The following is an 8,862-nucleotide window of genomic DNA, read 5'->3' on the forward strand; positions in this document are numbered from 1 at the left end:
TGCGCCCCGACTAGGAAATCAAACTGCGATCCTCTGGTTCCAAGGCCTGCGCTCAATCCACTGAGCTGTGCCAGCCAGGGCTAGAGGAAGCTTTAAGAAAGTTGGTGGATGAGCATGTTTCCAAAGATATAACATAGCCACCAGATGTGCATTGTTTTGATTAATTTAGGATAAGGTAAGAGAGATCTTTGGAGGGTGAGATTTGAAAGACTAAAATAACTAATATAACAATCTCAAATTACCAGCTCCTCAGTTTTGAAAGTAAGTAGGCTGTTTTTTAATCAATGGATCTATGAATTAACATGTAAACTAATTTGAGAGAGAAAAGGAACTTTTGCAAACCACCCCTTTCCACATAGTTCTGTAGTTGTTTGTCAAAACCAGGGTACCCCAAAGCAAGAGTTAAGAAGTCCAAGGAGGACATACAGAGGATCCAGAGACACATGAAAAGATCCTCAATATCGCTAGCTATCAGAGAGATGCAAATTAAAACCACAATGAGATACCACTTTACACCAGTCAGAATAGCTATCATAAACAAAGCAACAAACAACAAGTGTTGGAGAGGTTGTGGGGAAAAGGGGTCCTTAGTTCACTGTTGGTGGGATTGCAGACTAGTACAACCATTATGGAAAACAGTATGGAATTTTCTCAGAAAACTAAAAATGGACCTGCCTTTTGACCCAGCAATTCCACTGCTGGGATTATACCCTAAGAACCCTAAAACACCAATCCAAAAGAACCTATGCACCCCAATGTTCATAGCAGCACAATTTACAATAGCCAAGAGTTGGAAGCAACCTAGGTGCCCATCAGTAAACGAATGGATCAAAAACTTGTGGTACATATACACAATGGAATTCTATGCAGCAGAGAGAAAGAAGGAGCTACTACCTTTTGCAACATGGATGGAACTGGAAAGCATTTTGCTGAGTGAAATAAGCCAGGTGTTGAAAGACAAATACCGTATGATCTCACCTTTAACAGGAAGCTAAACAACAAAACAAACAAGCAAGCAAAATAAAAACAAAGACACTGAAATTGAGAACAGGGGGACAGTGACCAGAGGGGAGAGGGAAGGAAAGTTAAGGGGAAAAGGGGGAGGGATTTGGAGGTACATGTATCAAAGACACATGGACAACAGCTGAGGGGGATAGAAATGGGAGGGAGGTGGGGAGCACGGGGGCTGTGGGCTGGGATGGGAGTAAAAGACAGAAAACTTTACTCGAAAAATAATTAAATTTAAAAATTTTTGACTTCCGCCAAGATGGAGACGTAGATGGAGGATCCACCTCGCCTCTGTGCACAACCAAATCTAAGAACAACTATTTTTAACAGCAGTCACAACCAAGCCACACGGAAAATCGACAATACGGAGTCCAAAGGACACCTAGATACTCGGCTGGACCGGTATGAGGAGCGAGGCCAGCAGTGGAGCAGGTTAGCAAGAAAAAATTCCTGGGGCAGGTGCGCGGTGCGGTGCGCGCAGGCAACGGAGGGCGCTGATCGCCAGCGAGCTGGCTGCCGGAGCGCACAGGGAAGAGGCGCGGTGGGTCGGTCGGTCGCGCGCATTTACGTGCGGAGAAACCAGTGAGAAGGGAAACCCGCGCGGTGCAGCAGGCTCGCACAATTAGGATCGGATAAACAAGCCCGAGGCGTGTGAGTGACTGGATGCGCTGGGCTAGCAGGAGAGGAACGCCATTGCTCCCTCTCTGACCCCACCCCCACACACAGCGTCACAAACCAGCGACCTGGGTCGCCCCGTCCTGGTAAACAACTAAGGCTTCGCTCCGCTCACTTAACAGCACCAATAGACCAAAAATGGCTCTAGGACAACTCAGAGCCCCAGAACCGATAGACCTAAGTGATGAAGAAATAGCCAGTCTTTCAGATGCACAGTTCAAAACACTGGTTATAAGGATCCTTACAGAACTGGTTGATTTTAGTCACAAATTAGAGAAACATATGGAAGCCAAATTAATTGAAATGAATGGTGATACAAAAGATACCAATAGTAATGGAAAGAAAATTGGGACTCAAATCAAGGGAGAGGACCAGAAGGAAAAAAAAATGATCAAACAGAAAGGAATGAAGAAATAAGAATTCAGAAAAATGAGGAGAAGCTTAGGAACCTCCAGGACATCTTTAAACGTTCCAACATCCGAATTATAGGGGTACCAGAAGGGGGAAAGGCACAACCACCAGTTGAAAAATTATTTGAACAAATAATAAAGGAGAATTTCCCCAAGATGGCAAAGGAAATAGACTTCCAAGAAATCCAGGAAGCTCAGAGAGTCCCAAAGAAGTTGGACTCAAAAAGGAACACACCAAGGCACATCATAATTACATTAGCCAAGATTAAAATGAAGGAGAGAATCCTAGAAGCAGCAAGAGCTAAGGGGACAGTCACCTACAAAGGAGTTCCCATCAGACTGTCAGCTGATTTCTCAAAAGAGACCTTACAGGCAAGAAGGGGCTGGAAAGAGGTATTCCAAGTCATGAAAACCAAAGATCTACAACCAAGATTGCTCTACCCAGCAAAACTTTCATTTAGAATGGAAGGACAGATAAAGTGCTTCTCAGATAAGACCAAATTCAAGGAGTTCATCATCACCAAGCCCTTATTATATGAAATGTTAAAGGGACTTACCTAAGAAAAAAGAAGATAAAAAAGATGAACAGTGAAAGGACAGCAAACTCACAGTTATTAAGAACCACACCTAAAACAAAAGCAAACTAAGAGGATAGCTAGATCAGGAGCAGAACCATAGAAATGAAGATCTCATGGAGGGTTAGCAACAGGGGAGTGGGAGGAGGGGAAGGGGGGAGAAGGTACAGAAAATAAGTAGCATAGACAGTAGATAGAAAATACATAGGGGGAGGGTAAGAATAGTAGGGGAAATACAGAATCTAAAGACTTTGAGACACATGTTCATGAACTAAAGGGGGAAATGGTGGGGGAGGGGTATGCAGGCTGGAGGGGAAGGGAGGGGGGGAATAGAGCAAATGTAATGGCATAATCAATAAAAAATAAATTTAAAAATAAATAAAAATAAAATTTTTTAAGAAAAGAATTAAGAAACCAGGAATGATGAAAATATGAAGAATAGCTCCCATGTGGCACATAAGAATAGTTCGAAAGTCTAGAAAGAGTAGCAGAATGCTACAGTTGTATCCTCTTGTTTGAATAGGTGGAAGTGTTCCATTTGATGGGTGAATAGAAAACCATAAGGACACTTTGAAAGTGTACATAGATATTTGTTCATTCTAGTTGGCTTCACAATATGATATGAAAAGACTACAGAACTTAAGGTATTGAGAATATCAATAATATCAATAGACTCTTATTCATGAATCATCCTGAGAATAAGCCCCCTCCCCCATTTCCTAGACCTAATGATGAGGTAATTCCATGAATACGTGAGTAGCCAAGTAGTGGTGGCTTAAAGAAATTAGGCTCCAGCCCCGACCCATGTGGTGCATTTCATTGGGTGTCATCCCACCAAGTCAAAGGTCACTGGTTTGATTCCCGGTCAGAGTATATGCCTAGGTTAAGGCTCAGTGACCGGTCAGGGTGTGTGCAAGAGGCAGCCAGTTTATGTTTCTGTCTCACATTGATGTCTCTCTCCCTCTGTTTCTCCCTCCCTTCCCTTCTAAAAAGAAAGAAATAAAAAAATTTTAACAAGCCTGGTTCCTGATTGGTGGCTCACAGAAATGTATTTGCTTCCGTCTTAGTTATCTGAAAGCCATTCATGCACTCAAATTGGTTATTAGTTAAAATAACCAATTGGGAAGGAATGGAGAAAGGGAGGGAGAGAAACATCAATGTGTGGTTGCCTCTTGTGCACCACAAACTAGGGACCTGGCCCACAACCCAGGCATGTGCCCTGACTGGGAATCCAACCAGCAACCTGTCTCAGGAGACAAGGAGGGGCTGCAGGTCAGAGAGCTCTTCCTGCATCTGCTCTTTCTCATATTCCTTCAGTTTAAAATATTCATTATACCAAGGCACCCTATTTGTGTTAATATGCTCTAAATTCTATCACTACTTTCAAGGAACTGATAAGCCAACTTCAAGGGAGCAGGCAAGGGAACAAAACTTGGTGAGATGCAATTAAGAGGACAGAGGGGCAGAGAAGAAAAATCCTAACTCTGCCTCAATGTATCAGGGAATGCTTCTGAAGGTTTGAGATCAGCCGAGTCCCAAACAGGGATTCCTGGAGCAGATGTTGTGGTGCCTCACCATCTGTTGGTCATCATCATATGCAGATGGCCTCTTTTTGTGCAAGTACCTGGACTTTCTGCTTCAAGCTTGATCCTCTCACTGGATAGGTGAGTGAATACAAGGGAATTACAGCTGTAAGAAGAAGCCCTCAACCAGTGGAGAATGGGAGCTGGTGGACAAATTTCCCAAATTCTTCACCTTTCCAAGTGGTAATGCTGTTAAAGACTCCTGGAGAACAGAAATCAGTTGTCCATGGGAATAATGTGCTCACCAATAAATCTCATTAGCTCTTTCCTTTCCTATTGACCTCCTTGGGCCTCTACCAATGTTTCATGGGATTCTGGGGAGCCCAACCCCAAAAATGTATATAAAGCAATTGAGGAAAATGTTTATGAGCTAAATAAATTGTGGCAGTTTTAAGCTACTAAGTTTTGACATACATTATTTGCAGCAAAAGGTAACTCATAAAATCCAAAACATAAAAAGAACTAAGAGTGAACTGTAAACCACACTATCCATGATCACACCTTCTTTAATACTCCCATAAGTGCCTCTGATATTTTCAGGAGCTCTTCAATCCGATAAGCAAGAAGTCAGCAGCTGACTCTTGATGACCTTAGAGGAAGAACCTCTAGTTGCCAGGGAAACATCATGGCTTAGGCACCTGCTCCGGGTGAGACAGAGACTACCAGGCAACCCAACTTTGACAGGCAGCTTTGCGCAGGACCAGTTATCCTTCCAATGGAGGCATAGGGAGAAAAAGATTGAGAAATGCCCGTGCCAGATACCCATCCCATAGATGGACATGAGCCAGTGTGTCTATTCTTGTTTCTCACAAGCTCCTGGGCCCACAGAACTAACCTCAATGACTAGCTGGTTTGTATATATCTGAATCGCATTATGGGATTGCCAGACAGTCTTTCAAGGTTGTTTGGCCTGAAAAAGATGGAGGTTCATGTTTTGTGCCTTGGGCTAGATAACAGTGACAAATCATCAGTCTTTAACAAACTTAAATATTTAGATGCTCAATCCTATCACTGGAACTAGGATAAGATTCAAAGTGATAGGATTCAGCATAGAGAAATTCAAATCATCCAGTTTGTCTTTTATAGTGTCTGACATGTCAGGTCAAGGAAAATACAGAAATCCCTGGGAACACTGTTATAAAGGTAGACATGCCATTATTCTTTGTTTTAAAATATATTTTATTGATTATGCTATTACAGTTGTCCCGTTTCCCCCCCCCCGCTTCGCTCCCCTCCATCTTGCACGTCCCCTCCCACCCACATTCCCCCCCTTTAGTGCATGTCCATGGGTAGTACATGTAAGTTCTTTGGCTTTTACATTTCCCATACTATTGTTATCCTCCCCCTGTGTATTTTCTATCTACCATCTATGCTACTTATTCTCTGTACCTTCCCCCCCCTTCTCCTCCTCCCATTCCTGTTGCTAACCCTCCATGTGATCTCCATTTCTGTGGTTCTGTTCCTGTTCTAGTTGTTTGCTTAGCTTGCTTTTGTTTTAGGTGTGGTTGTTAATAATGGTGAGTTGGCTATTTACTGTTCATATTGTTCATATTTTTTATCTTCTTTTTCTTAGATAAGTCCCTTTAGCATTTCATATAATAAGGGCTTGGTGATGATGAACTCCTTTAACTTGACCTTATCTGAGAAGTACTTTATCTGCCCTTCCATTCTAAATGAAAGCTTTGCTGGATAGAGCAATCTTGGATGTAGGTCTTTGGATTTCATGACTTGGAATACCTCTTTCCAGCCCCTTCTTGCCTGCAAGGTCTCTTTTGAGAAATCAGCTGACAGTCTGATGGGAACTCCTTTGTATGTGACTATCCCCTTAACTCTTGCTGCTTCTAAAATTCTCCCCTTCATTTTAATCTTGAGTAATGTAAATATGATGTGCCTTGGTGTGTGCTTCCTTGAGTCCAACTTCTACCATCATTATTCTTTATCATTGACAGTAGTGATAGATTAAGAATGGCTGAGACCAATGAAGAACTTGATACTCTTCTGAATCATCTAGCTGTTAAGCACTACCAATACCAATCTTATTCTTTGCAAACAAAATGGATCTTAGAGTTGCAATGACACCTGTGAAAATGTCTCAATTGCTGTGTTTAGAAAACATCAAAGATAAGCCATGACATATTTGTGCTAGTGATGGCATAATAGGAGTAGGATTGCAAGAAGGTGTAGACTGGCTTCAAGATCAGAGCCAGGTTGTGAAGACATGGAAAGACAGTATTTAGAAACCTCATCAACTGTCAACTTAAAGAACATATCTTAAAGCAAACTGATATATTGAATTTTTAAAGAGGTATTTGTCAATATAAGAATACTTTATAATCTGCTTACATTTATGGACCCTGAATGAGCTTTATTAATAACACAGGTATCCTAATATCGCCATTAATTATATGAAAAGTAAATCCTCAGAAAGGTTCCCCAGAATTATCAACATCTTGGTAAAGGGCTACACTTGATTATAATGAGAATGTTTAAAGTCAGAGTTAAAATTCATCTCAGTAACTCATCATGAATTATATCTTTAATGTGTTTTATTTTTAATTGTCTTCTAAAAATTTAGTTTATAGTATAACTGCAGTGTGATTCTGCTTGTGAAAAAGAACTTTAAATATTTATAAGGGACCATGGGTAGTTAATGTATGTTAGATTTTTACTATATGTCACCATCAATAAAATGTAAAATATAATTAAAAAGAGAAAGAACTATAATTGCAGTAGGAGAATAATCAATAGAGCAGTGGTTATCAAACTTTGTCACTTAGAAAGCTTGTTAAAACAGAGATTGCTGGGCTCCATGCCCAGAGTTTCTGATTAAGTTGATCTGTGTTAGGTTCAAGAATTTCCACTTCTAACAAGTTCCCAAATAATGCTGTTACTAGTGTTCTGGGGACTACACTTTGAGAATCACTGCAGTCAGTTCATAGATGCCAAAAGAGAAAGTATTTCTAGAATAGAGCAGTAGCCAACTCTTTTAAATGATACTGAGAGAACTAGTTAAAATGAAGACCAAACAGTGATGATTGGATTTAATAAATTATGACCAATGGTTACATTGACAACAGCGGTTTCAGTGGGGTGATGGGTTTGGAAGCCTGTTTGGAATAAGCTGAGAGAATGGGAGGTGAAGAAGTGAAGAGAGCACATAGAGATAACTCTTACAACAAAAATTCTGGGAATGTGGAGCAAAGAAAGACATAAGGTTGAGAAGATCTCAATGTGGAGGAAATTGGGTCTACTAGAGTGGGTTTGTACACGTATGATAGAAATCCAATACAAAAAATGAAATGATATAGGAAAGAGAAAGGATAGTGACAGCAGAGCTCTTGGGGACAAAGCCAGAGCACTTTTAGTAGAAGAGGGCATATGACTTCCGCTGTAGCAGGGTGAAAAATGGCATATATGTAAAAGATGTTTTCCTGTCTAGTGACTTCAATTTTCTCAAGCATGAGGTGTCATCAGCTGAAAGTGAAGCAGAAGCACTAGGGGAAAAGATATAAGATTGTAATGTCTTGAATGGGAAATAAACCTACTTTTTCATTGAGGTGAAAGTATCCAACAACATGAATGTCACTTAGGGATGAAGATAGAAGACTTTGACATGGGACATTTATTCTATACAAACAATTTGCACACCTTGGGCCCATACAAGAATGGAATTGAGTATACATGTTACTGGATCATAACTCAATAATTTTTCATTGTTGTTTAGCTTTCAAAAGATTCTGGATGGTTTCTAGGAATGCATGAGAATTATTACAACCAAGCATGGCTGGGAATTATTTACAATGGTGTGGGAGGACTTCTGGAATATATGAAGGTGAAATTGCGTTCTACTGTGCCCAGTGGACTGCACTAGCACCCCATTTGCAACTGCACTATGAATTCTCATTTTGGAAAGAACAGGCTTTCAGTTTGAGCTGTAACAGGATTTTAAGATCTAAGACTTAGTGATCTGTGAAAAATGACTCTTGTGTAGATGGTCTTATGAAAATTGTCCATTCAAAACTGTTTTCGTGAGAGCTACTTAAAGGTAATATAGTGAATACCAGTTAATTTTTATATTTGCTTCAGTTTTGTTTACTTGCTTGGAGAATATTGTGTTCTCTGGTGGTCTGTGATTGACTTTGTTAGCTGAAGATTTGAACAGCACTAGGTGAGGTGTTGTTCATATTTTTAAAAAGTACTGATGAGGTTAAAGTTAGAAATTAATAAATGTATAATGAGACTCATGAAAAAGTCCCTTTTGTCATGAGTCTGATCTAAATGGTTTGATTATTTCTAAAAATAAGCAGGACAGAGGTCTGTCCTTTTGCAATGGAGACCGCCTATGAAGTCAATATTTTTTAATGTCCTGTTTTATGGATTAGGGCCTTTACATCTTGCATTCCAAAAGCAATCCTGGGCTTCTTTGAAGTGAGGTGGTACAAAGTCCTGTGTGCGGTACAAGAGATGGGGTTTGTGGGGAGAGTGAAACCAGATGAGCTGGGATATCCCTCATTACAATAATCATACTTTCCAAATAGGTTTTCTAGGGAGGCAGAGAGAACACTATAGAACTGGTCATCTGAGAATGAAAAATGAAAATGAGAATTAGGC

At 40.5% G+C, this 8,862-nt stretch overlaps 1 pseudogene; it reads left to right on the forward strand.

The window, feature by feature from the left end:
* Window positions 1-5,125: 5,125 nt before the first annotated feature.
* On the forward strand, window positions 5,126-6,488 carry LOC119058309 (ADP-ribosylation factor-like protein 6; annotated as a pseudogene).
* The last annotated feature ends 2,374 nt before the right edge of the window (window positions 6,489-8,862 follow it).

Source organism: Artibeus jamaicensis, unplaced genomic scaffold, assembly GCF_021234435.1.
Source record: "Artibeus jamaicensis isolate MK-2021 breed Jamaican fruit bat unplaced genomic scaffold, CSHL_Jam_final scaffold_1283, whole genome shotgun sequence".
NCBI classification, from domain to species: Eukaryota; Metazoa; Chordata; class Mammalia; order Chiroptera; family Phyllostomidae; genus Artibeus; species Artibeus jamaicensis.